General features: G+C 39.4%; 1 protein-coding gene across 3 annotated transcripts in view; it reads right to left on the reverse strand.

The window, feature by feature from the left end:
- The window catches only part of NBAS (NBAS subunit of NRZ tethering complex), a 585,536-nt gene that overhangs the window by 67,690 nt on the left and 504,985 nt on the right, over positions 1–12,861 (reverse strand). The gene's annotated exons all lie outside the window — the stretch shown is intronic.

Raw genomic sequence — 12,861 nt, forward strand, 5'->3', positions numbered from 1 at the left:
CACAGGCAGTCAAGGACTCAAACACTTGTTTGCTGGGTGGCTGCTTTTTTTTCCTCTTAAGAAGAATTTAGATTTTAAATGGCCTAAACCAAACCATCTTAGGTATTTAAAAACGATATAAAATGAATGTAATTTTAAAATAATGTCATTAAAATGAGTTGCGTAAAACAGATTAAAAGTAATCATTAATATTAGTATATTTCCTGAACCCAAAGTTTAATGTGAACACATATTCGTTAGTGATAATAATAGTGCCAGGCATCGTTCTAATGTTTTCTCCTATATACACTACAAGTTGACACTAATGATGCAAAGGAGGTGCTACTGATTCCATTTTAGGGATGAGGAAACAAGTTCATGGATGTGGTGTTACATGCCTGCAAATAACTGTAACAGACTGTGCAGCAAAGCCACAAAGCGTATGCTCTTTCCACCACAGTTTACTGACTTTTCACTGTGATTCGAATTTAATACGGGGTTAGAGGGTCAAATTTTATATTACCTTAAAGATAAAATGTGAATGCTTAGTTACAATACAACTGTGGAATTAACTTAAAAGAGTTCAGAGAAGGTGACATTTTGTACAAAGTTCTATCTAATACTGGCATCTCCTCTTTTGGAATCTCAAGGGAGATGGCTTATTTGATGATGAGACCAATGAATCACTATGAATGACTATTAAGAAGTTATCTGTATAGAAGCTTCATTCCACAAACCTGTGGCCATCCATGCCACAACAAGGAATCATGCAGAAATTTGTGTGGTACCCAGATCCTTATAAGGCGTCTCATAATAAATTACCTAGACTGAGTCCCAGAATAACCCACCTTAAACTAAATTCCATGCCCTAATGAGATGCCAAGACATTCTTAAAAAACTTATGAGGATTCTATAATGTCACTGAACATGTTATTTAGTATATATTCCATGATGTATCTGTCAAATATACTTTAACAGCAATTTATATTACAGAACAGAATTATCTGCATTCAGGATTAAAAGAAATGTTGTGGACAAATGGCTTTAGCATTTCCTAAATTTGCGGGCAACTGGCTTCAGCATTTCCTAAATGTGCAAAGTCATTTCTTAATTTTACCTAAGAGTGTCTTTCTTAAAATATATCAGAAATAGCAAAAAGAAAGAATGCATCAGATATTTCCCCGGATACCTACTGTGTGCAAAGAGTACAAATGGTATGATGTAGTACAAACAACATCCGTGGGGATTGATGGACCCAACTGTGAGTTCTGGTCCCATCCTAACCTAACAACTTTGGAAAAAACCATGGATGTTATCATTCCATGGTCAATTAGACAAAGGTCCTGAGACAAGTCTATAGAGCATTTACATGGCACAGGGATGGTACTAAATAAATAGCAGCCATCACCATCATCAGCATCATCAAAGCACCTTCTGTATTTGATGACAAAGAAAGGACAAGTATAAGATCTCTGCCATCAAAAATCTAATAATACAATGGAACAGAAAGACTTTTGAAAAGTGGCTGCTCTCCAAATTACTCATAAATTTGAAGAACTGTTTTGGAGGAGGAGTGGGTAGAATCAGGGAAGGCTACACAGATTCGGAAAATGAACGGGATCATACAGGATAAGCAGGATGTATTTAAATAGAAAGTTGGTGAAAAGATAATCCAGACAAAGAGGATAGCAAGAAAAAAAGGAATATTCTAGGGGCATAGTATATCCAGGGAGGTATTAAAGGATGAATGGGTGATGAAATGGAAGACAGAGAACTAAAGCAGGAGAGGTTTTCTGAGCTAGGAAACCAAATGCTCGAATATAAGGCTGAAATGGCAGTACACCAGTTTGAAACTATCATGTATCCCGGAAAAGCCATGTGTTATCCTGATCCAATCTTTGGAGCCATTACTTAGGATAGGAAGCTTTGACTGGATTGCTTCCATGGAAATGTGACACACTCAGTTGTGGTTTTGACCTTTTGGTTAGATTACTTCCAAGGAGATGTGACACACCCAATTGTGGGTGTGGCCCTTTGATTAGATGGAGATAACTTCACACATTCAAAGGGGGTGTAGAGTCCTATAAAAGTGGAACATTTTGGAGGAACCTCAGATGCAGACACTTGGAGAACAGTCACTTCAGAGCTGAAAGACATACGGATGTTGGGAGATGCTCTGAGTATCAACAGAGAGAGCAGATGCCTAGACACAGGCAGAGCCCAACAGACATCACCATGAGCCTTCCATGAGATGCTACGCAAGCCAGAACCCAGAGCTGTGACCTGGAGCAGCTAAGTGAAGGCCCACAGATGCTTACAGAGGAGATCACTGGCAAGAGAAGTTGGAAGCAATGAAACCAGGAACAAGGATCAGCAGATAGCCACCACGTGCCTTCCCAGGTGACAGACACTGACCTTTCTTGAGTCAAGATATCTCTCTCTGGATGCACTAGTTTGGACATTCTAATGACCTCTTAACTATAAACTTGTAACATAATATATTTCCTTAAAGAAGCTGTTCCATTTCTGTTATACTGTACCCCAGCTGCTTTAACAAACTGAAACAGGCAGTATGACTTGTATTACTTAATTCTTTAAAAGCACAGGCTTTGGAGTTGTCAGTTCTAGATTCAGTTTTCAGATTTACTACTCAGTAGAAGTGTGACCTTGACTAAGAAGATGTTTAATGGTTCTGAGCCTCAGTTTCCTTTGTATATTGAAGGACAACACCTACCTCATGGGTTTACTAAGAATCAAATTAAGTGAAATAAAACAAATGCAAAGCCCATTAACAACATATTTGGCATGTAACTAAGTATAACTAATGGCAGTCATTATCACTGAGAAGATCTGGTCTTATTTTCTATGGAATGGGAATCCTGAAGGATCTTTGAATAGTGAAACATTGTAATCAGGTCATTGCATGGAGCTGTAAAGACAGATGTAAACTCAGGCCATTCTGGAGACTTGCAGTTGTCTGATTAATACAGTTCAGAAGGGAAGGAATTTGAAGCCCACTTTTGGCCATGGTTTCAAGCATATTTTCAAGTACTATGAAGTTGATTTTTTGATGCTCCCATCCAAGCGAGGGGGAAAGAAGGGGGGTGAGAATAGAATTACAATGAGAAGAAGCTGGAGTCATGGAAACCAGTTAGTTGGAAGGCCTGAAAACACAAAAGCTGAAAATGATGAAGAATGAAACAATATGAATAGTAACTTATTTTGAAGGCTTACATGTACTGTGAATTATATCATTTAATCATAACTCTCTCTTTCATGTGTGCTGTTACCATCTCCATTTATAGATGAGGAAACAGAATCATAGAGGGGTTAAATAAATTGCTGTAGGTCACCAGTGAGTAGTGGAGACAACACTTGAAGTTAGGGTATCTCGTGGGGTTGTCGATCAATATACAATGCTCCTGAATAAACTGGAGGCAGATTCCAGAACACTGTGGCAGCAAGTCAAAGTGATTCAAACACTAGCGTGATAGAGAAAGGCACTAAGTTGGACTTCTTTACACTAGAATTTACTGTTCAGTGAGGAACATTTGACATTTTGGGGGAATCTGTTCTAAGTTCTGGTTGATAAGCTCAAATACAAAATAAAATAATGAGAAATTATTCCTGAACTAGAAGCAGGTGTGACAGGAGCTCCGTGTTCTAGACAAGCTCCATGCACGTGTGTGCTGGCCTGCACCGAGGCTCGGTGAGACTATGTGGGAATGAAAGGCACACTTCAACAGAAGCTGCCAAGAGCATCTGGGCCTAGTTATACACTACAAACTATCTCCTGAAGATCTCAGCTGCTAAATAATTTATATGTTGATTTAAATCTTAGATTCTAAAATTCATAGTCACTCTATGTGCTCAGTAATTCACATACACACAGGGGGAGACAGAGAACAAGAGTGATGATAAGAAATTATCAGTTAGTGAATCAAGGACACTTACACTGTTCCTGGCTATTGACTAGTGCTCTAGAGGATGAACTGAATTCCTCACCTCACTATGCCACCATTTTGCCCTGCCTCTGATGGACTGGCTTTTAATAAGGTGATTTATTCAGTTCTAAATTGAAAGGCAGAGGAAAGGCAGGTAGCTTTCATATGAGCTTCTCTGTCAATGGGAAGGCACACGGCAATGTCTGCTGGCCTTCTCTCCTGGTTCTGGGTTCCAAAGGCTTTCCCCAGGGCAATTCCTTTCTGTTTCTCCAAATGTCTGGGTCATAGTCCCTTGTTGTTGATCAAAACACACTGTACTAGCAGCAAGGGCTTAGCTCAACCAAGCTCTAACTGCATAATTAATTCACAAATTCTGACTACTGAAAACAGACCCCCAACACAGATAAACCTGGACTAAGCACTAAAGTAATAAGCAATCTGAGGAGGAAATCAAGAAAAAAATTCCATTTACAATTGCAACCATATGAATAAAATATTCCGGAATAAATTTAACTAAGGATACAAAAGACCTATACAAAGAAAACTACAAGAAATCATGGACGACCTAAATAAATGGAAGGGCATATCATGTTTATGGACTGGAAGGCTAAATACAGTTAAGATGTCAATTCTACCTAAATTGATTTATAGATTCAATGCAATACCAATTAAAATCCCAAAAACTTACTTTGCAGAAATAGAAAAACCAATAACCAAATTTATTTGGAAGGACAGAGTGCCCCAAATAGCTAAAAATATACTGAGAAAGAAAAATGAAGTGGGAGGACTCACACTACCTGACTTCAAAGCATACTATCAAGCTATAGCGATCAAAACAACATGGTAATGGCATAAACATGGGTATTTTGACCTAGATTTCATTGGCCATTAGGGAAATGCAAATCAAAACCACAATGAGCTATCTCATACCCACTTAGGAATGGCCATGATCAAAAACAAAAAACAAAACAGAAAGTGCTGGAGATTACACGGAGAAAGAGGCACACTTATCCACTGTTGGTGGGAATGTGAAATGCTACAACCACTCTGGAAGGCAGCTGAGAAGTTCCTTAGGAAGCTAAGTATAGAACTGCCATATGATCCTGAAATTCTATTACTAGGCATATATTCAGAGGAAGTGAAGGCAAGGACACAAATGGATGTTTGTACACTGATGTTTATAGCAGCATTATTTACAATTGCCAAGAGATAGAAACAGGCCAAATATCCATCAACAGAACAGTGTCTAAACAAGCTGTGATATATATATGCAGTGGAATATTATGCAGTTGTAAGACAGAATAAAATCATGAAGGATGTAACAAGGACGACATTATGTTGAGCGAAATCAGCCAGAAACAAAAGGACAGATACCATATCATCTCACTAATCTGAGCTAACATTGAATGAACTTTGACAATTGAAGTTAAGAACTCAAAAGCTTGAAAAAACAATTGCAGTATGCCAGTTTGAAGCTATAATGTACCCAGAAAAGCCATGTTCTTTAATCTTCATTCAATATTGCTGGGTGGGATCTATTTTATTGTTTCCATGGAGATGTAACCTACCCAGTTGTGGGTGGCAAATTTTGATTAGAAAGTTTCCATGGAGATGTGTCTCCACTCATTCAAGGTGGGGCTGCTTACTGGAGCCCTTTAAGAGGGAATCATTTTGGAAAAAGCCAACAGAGCCAATAGAAACCACAGAGCCAGAGACCTTTGAAGATGATAAAAGAAGACACCCCTAGGCAAGCTGTTGAAGAAGCCTGGAGAGAAAGCTAGCAAACACTGTCATGTGCCGTTCCAGCTGAGAGAAACCCTGAACATCATGGGCCTTTTTGAGCCAAGGTATCTTTCCCTGGAAGCCTTAGTGTGCACATTTTTATAGCTTTACCTTACTTTAGACATTTTCATGACTTAAGAACTATAAACTTGCAACTTAATACATTTCCTTTTTTAAAAAGCTATTTCATTTCTGGCATACTGCATTCTGGCAGATTTTACAAACTAAAACAAAGTAACAAGTTAAGTGAAGGAGATAATTCCCTAAAGGGCATATCTTCCCTCCAAAAGAGGGGGGGCATGCCCAGCTCAAGTAGTGGCCCTACTTCAGAGAACTCAGACCCCAGCATCTAGAACACAGAAATAGTTGAAGCCCATCTTCTACCTCAACCTCTGCCTGAACCACTCCTGGAAGGGACAGGGTCTGCTGAGAATTAAAGGCATCACGTCACTTTACACCTGCCCAGTAGTGAAAACAGGATAGTATATGGAAAAAATACAATCAATGGAAACTAGAGTCTATAGTTAACTGAACATTGTAATGCGCTTCCATTAACTGTAACCAAAGCTAAATGTCAATAAGAGGGGGATATAAGGGAGGGTTATGGGATTCTCGGTGTTGTTTCTCTGTTATTTTTTTATTCTTCATTCTCCCCCTTTTTTTCTTTCTTTGCAAAAGAAGCTGAAATGTCCTCTTATAGATTGTGGTGGTGAATAAACACATAATGATGTAATTATACTGGGAGCTACTGTTTACTTAGGATTGATTGTATAGTGTATGAATAAAACTGTTTAAAAATAAATAGAAAGATACAAGTGCTGGAGAAAATGTGGACAGAGCGATGAACCTATTAACTGTTGGTGGGGATGTAGAATGGTGCAACCCCTCTAGAGGGCAATGTGGTGGTTCCACCGGGGATTAAGTATAGGGTTGCTATATGATCCTGCAACCCTATTAGATATATACATGGAAGAACTGAAAGCAGGGACACGAATGGACATTTGCACACTGGGGCAAATACTCACGATTTACAATGGACAGAGGTGGCCTATGGCTACATCAACTGATGAATGGAAGAGTGGACTGTGGTATTGCATACAATGGACTATGGAGCAGCACGTATATAAGGGACTACAGAGCAATTGCAAGAAGGAATAAAGTTGTGAGGCATCTAACTAGATAATGAAGCTTGAGTACATTATGTTGAGTGAAATAAGCCAGAAACAAAAAGAAAAATACTGTATGACCTCACTAATATGGACTAAGTATAATGTGTAAAGTCTGAGAATTGAATATGAGAGCATAGGTTATCAGGGGATACAATGTAGACAGAGATTGGGCAATCAATGATTACGGAGTACAGAATGTTCAATAACGCTTATTATAACAGTTCCTAAATTGTAAGCTCTTCCAGCAGTCACATCTTTTCCTGAGTTTTAATTGTTATTTCTAAATTCTGAGGTGCTGGGCTCTTTGTGCATAATCTGGTCATTTCCTGGAATTTTGGGTATCTGTGTGACACTTGAGACCCAGAGTTAGAGTTTTGCAGCTCTGAAAGTCAGCATTACTCCATCCAGCAATTGCTAAAGAAGCCGATACGTGAATCGGACTTCAGTTAGAGGTATGAATGAAACTGATCTGGTTAGGACTAAGGCACATCAGAATACAGGGTAAAGGATGACACTGACTATATTTTAAAATTTCAACGTCTGTGTGAAACCAAAGGAAGAGATGTTTCTTTGGTGCAAAATTCGTATTTTCTGTACCACACTATCTAATTTACCATGTATGGTTAGTTTATTCAAACAACATAATCATGCGGAATACTGAATAGGGAATGAGATATTATTTGTATAGGTTAGTGTAATACCCAATATACCTCAGAATGACTTGTGTAGAAAACAAAAATGTATTTGTGAAGTCCCTTTGAGGGACTGGGGGAAAATGTGAAAATATTAAAATTCTCCTGCTTGGAAGTTTCTGTTATTCTCATAAGAATTCAGGACTACCAATTTAATAGGCTGAGCCCTTGATCTTTGGGTTTGCCCTTATGAAACTTATTCCTGCAAAGGAGAAGCCTACTTATACTTATGTCTAAGAGTTACACCCAGAGAACCTCTTTCAGTGCTCAGATGCAGCCTCTCTCTCTAAGACAACTCTGCAAATAAACTAACTACCCTCCCTTCTATGCGAGACTGATTATCAGAGGTATCAAGGGACATGACTCCCAGGGATGAGCCTGGTCCTGGCATTGTGGGACCGAGAAAGTCTTCTTGACCAAAAGGGGAGAAAGAAATGAAGCAAAATAAAGTTTTAGTGGCTAAGAAATTTCAGAGTTGAGAGGGTATTCATTCTTAAGCATTATATAAATATCCCTTTTTAACTTTTAGTGGATTAGAATACCTAGAAGGAAATATTTGAAACTTTTGAACTGTAATCCAGCTGCCTTAATTCTTGAAGATGACTACATAACTACATCACTTTTATGGTGTGACCATGTGACTGTGAAAACCTTGTGGCTAACAGTCCTGTAATCCAGTGAATGAGCAGATGAGTAAGCAAATAAAGACACACATACGTATATACATACATGTGCATATGTGCATGCATACATACATACATATATACATAAATGTTCTAGTTTGCTAGCTGCCGGAATGCAATATACCAGAAACGGAATGGCTTTTAAAAAGGGGAATTTAATAAATTGTTAGTTTAAAGTTCCAAGGCCAAGAAAATGTCCCAATTAAAACAAGTCTATAGAAAAGTTCAATCTAAGGCATACAGGGAGATACCTTGGTTCAAGAAAGCCGATGAAGTTCAGGGTTTCTCAAGTGAGAAGGAACATGGTGAAGACAGTCAGGGTATCTCTCTCATCTGGAAGGGCACATAGCAAACACAACGTCATCTGCTAGCTTTCTCTCCTGGCTTTTGGTTTCGTGAAGCGCCCCGGAAGGCATGTTCCTTCTTCATTTCCAAAGGTCACTAGTTGGTGGACTCTGCTTCTTGTGGCTATGCCGTGCTGCTCTGCTCTCTCTGAATCTCCTTCACTCTCCAAAATGTTTCCTCTTTTACAGGACTACAGAAACTCATCAAGTCCCACCCAAATGGGTGGAGACGTAGTCACCTAATTCAGCTTAACAACCACTCTTGATTAAATCACATCTCCAGGGAGATGATCCGACTATAGCTTCAAACATACAGTATTGAATTATTCTGCCTTTACGAAATGGGATTTTGATTAAAAGATGTTTTTTTCTAGGGGACTACATCCCTTCAAACTAGCACAATAAATAAATAAATAGGGGGTATAAAAGGTGTAGGCTGTTTTGTGTGCTCTTTTTAATTTTTGTTTGTTTTTTAAGTAATGAAGATATTCTAAAATTGATTGAGGTGATGAATGCATATTACATGATGATACTTTGAGCCATTGATTGTGGATTTTGGATGATTATATGGCATGTGAATATATCAACAAAATTGCATTAAAAAAGAGTATATGGGTATTAATTTTCCTATCCTTGCAAGTTTTCTGCAGATATGAAATTTTTCATGATAAAAAGTTCATAGTGAAAGTAACCAATTGTGACTTTTATAATGTAAAAAAAAACAAAACAGAATAAGAAGAAGAGAAGGAAAGTGATTCCATTTTGATAATAGTTTATGAAAGTAAGGACAGGATTAATGTGCACCGAAATAAAAAGAGAGCATTATTATAAAACATATTTAATTCACTCTAAACATATACAAATAATTTTTTTTTAAGTTATAAAGAAGATAAAGGGAAAATGTACCATAGTTTCATTATAAAAGTATAGGTATTTGCTTCCATCTTTTTCCCTATAATGAGGATTTGGAAGGGGAGGTTATTATACTGACATAAAGTAATTTAGTTTACTTGTAAAAAAAAGTGATTAATAAAGGAAACACAAATACACACATGCACACTCAACTTTGGTCCACACAAGTAACCACTGGAATATAGTAGCTACCGAAATACATAAGTACCTCTATTAACAGAAAACAACAACAACAAAAATACATTCACTAATTTGATACTGAGGTAAGACTAAATAACAGATTAACTTGAGAATGTGGGGTTTCTGGGATAGGGTGGGCATGTTGGTCTACATTTCCCTACTATGTAATATAGCCTGGGAGGAGGACATTCCACAAAGCATAAACGGATGGAAGAGAAATGACAACCAAACAAAGGTAATTATTGAATGCAAAGCAAAATGACAGATTTTAAGAACATAATTAAGCTGGTCCTTGGTAAGAGAGCTTTCAGATTCTGCATGGCATATACATTCAAAGATCAACCCATTTAAAATTGAAATGATTAAGGTACATTAAAGAGATAATAAATATGAAAAACTTTATGAGGATATACTACATGAAATATTATTGTTCTTGAGAATGGGAGAAAGAAAAACTGCATTCAAACAAGAAAGCACAGAGACTTTTGAGATTTTTTTGGTATATAGACGATAAATGTCATAGAATCTGAGTACCCAAATGGAATATAAAGTCACTTTGTCAAATCTTCTATTATAAAGTATACACTAGCAAGCAAATTTTTGGTTGTCTTGTTCAGTATATGCCAGCATTTCTCCCTATCCCTGCCTCCGCCCCAACACACACAGTCAGGATTTCCCAGCTCCTCTTTAAGGCCTGTGTGATATGCTCACACTGGCCACCCCAGGCTGGGGCTGCAGCAGCTGGGTCTCCTGCTCTATGGATACTCTTCTCACTATATAAAGAGCTGAATGGGGCAGACATTTTCCAGGAGAATGTCTTCTATTTATCAGCTGTGGCATATTTCTCAGGGACTGGAGCCTAGCCATGCTTAAAATTTTTTAATCCTTCTCTCCCTCTCTACATTCACTCTCTGCCCTCTGTACCTGTAACCCCCCTCTCTGTTCCCCCCTTCCCCCTCTTGTTGTAGACCGCCCATTTCCGTAGCTCACCACTAAACTGCAAGCCTTCCTGTTATTCTCTTCACTCCTCTATACCTAACCTAAGCCCTCAGCCTAGCAACTGCCTCCTGCCTTGTGTGATTGGCTGTCCCTTCCTGACGTGTGCGCCCAAGACTCCACCCCTCCCCGAGAGTACTTAAGCCCCATGCTTACCCCGCTCTGGGTCGTCCGAGCCCTGGGGTCTTCGGACCCCAGACGTCTCACTCCTCGGGTTCCCGGGTGGCCCATCCCGGTGTGTATCAATAAAAGCGTTAACCCGAATCTGGCCTCAGTGAAGACTTTTCTCGCGACCGCCGGCTGGGGAAAGCGCCGGCTCCAGCTTACCCAGGTTAATTCCCTGCGAGCTCGCCCCAAACCCACCCAGTGTACCGGTCGCGCGGCCCGGCTGAAGCTATCAGCGGCAATCAGCTCCCATGAAATAGGTAGGCAAAAGAGAGAACCACAAACAAATTAATATGTACTTCACTGACAGCATGGCAGTAGGGTAGTAGGGAAAAACTGACTTTTTAAAATAATTGTTATAATCAAGCTACATTAAAAAAAAATTCCCAGACAGGGACTAATTTGGGTAAATGTATAATTCCAATGTCAAGATTTAGCTTCTGAGAAACACTAATTTCACTTCTGTTGCTATTCTTAAATGCATGTGAATTGAGAATATCTTCTTGGGGTACCCTTATCAAAACACAGGCGCATCTTGCTGTTACGAGTTAGAAATCATGGCCACATCGTGAAAACATGGCACGTGGGGGCCCTACAAGATGCCACAGTGGGAACAGGGAGTGCACTGTCCTGGCTTGTGGCCATGGCTTTAGCAGGATGGGCTCTCACAAAACGCAATGCCTCAGGCTTGGTGGCTGCTCAGAGAATATATGATGATTTATGCTGCACAGAGCATAAAGAGTAAGGAGAAACCTGATTCAGTTTGCTCTAGTGTTTTGTTTTGGTTTTTTTATTGTCTTTTCTGTGCTTAAAAAGTAATATGAAATTCTTAGGTAATAGCAAAGAGTTCAATGAATTCTTAATTATCTGACACTGCTCAATAAACATGAAACTGATACTGTGATTAAGTAGTAATGTAAGCAAAACAAAAAATCAACACAAATGCTCAATAGTTTTGAAGGAAACCATTCTTCCCTTTGGAGCAGTACACAGAGGAATCCTTCATGATATTACCTGTTTTCTGAGTGGATTTAATTCCGTATGTTCTTTTGAGAACCACTGATGTTCTGGTTCATCACACCTGTGTGTCATTCCTGTGAGGAAATTTCTAACGTGGCATGAAGACAGGGATCAGAAAAGGAGACCAAGCAAAGGCAAGAACACTGCTGAGGGGAGCAGTGCTGGACGGCCTTGGTCCCTGGCAGGCAGCACTCGGGAGCTGGTCAGAGATGCAGAACTTGAGGCTCCACCCCAACACACACATTCAAAATCAACATTTTAATGCAATTCTGGCAAGTCCTATTCCCAATAAGGCTTGAGATGCAGTGCCTTACACTCTACTGCTGGCTCTTTATGTTAGAAGTAGTGGACATAATATGGGGAGAGAATTCTATGCTATTCATAGCATGTCTGTGGTAGTTAGATTCAATTGTCAACTTGGCCAGGTGAAGGCACCTCGTTCTGTTGCTGTGGACATGAGTCAATGGTACGTGAACCTTATCTGTTGCTGATTACATCTGCAACCAGCTAGGAGGCATGCCTGCTGCAATGAATGACATTTGACTTAATTGGCTGGTGCTTAAATGAGAGAGCACAACGTAGCACAGCCCAAGCAGCTCAGCATACTTCATCTCGGCACTCACAGCTCAGTCCAGGCCTTTGGAGATACAGAAAGAAATCACCCCGGGAAAAGTTGTTGGAACCCAGAGGCCTGGAGAGAAGGCCAGCAGAGATCACCCTGTGCCTTCCCACGTAAGAAAGAACCTCAGTTGAAAGTTAGCTGCCTTCCCTCTGAAGAACTAACAAAATAAATCCCCTTTTATTAAAAGCCAATCCGTCTCTGGTGTTGTGTTAGTTAGATTCAGTTGTCAACTTGGCCAGGTGAGCATACCTAGTCTTGTTGCTGCGGACATAAGCCAATGGTACGTGAACCTCATCTGTTGCTAATTACATCTGCAGTCAGCTAGGAGGCGTGTCTGCTGCAATGAGTGATGTTTGACTTAATTGGCTGGTGT

Source organism: Tamandua tetradactyla, chromosome 3 (genome assembly GCF_023851605.1).
Source record: "Tamandua tetradactyla isolate mTamTet1 chromosome 3, mTamTet1.pri, whole genome shotgun sequence".
In the NCBI taxonomy this organism is placed as follows: domain Eukaryota; kingdom Metazoa; phylum Chordata; class Mammalia; order Pilosa; family Myrmecophagidae; genus Tamandua; species Tamandua tetradactyla.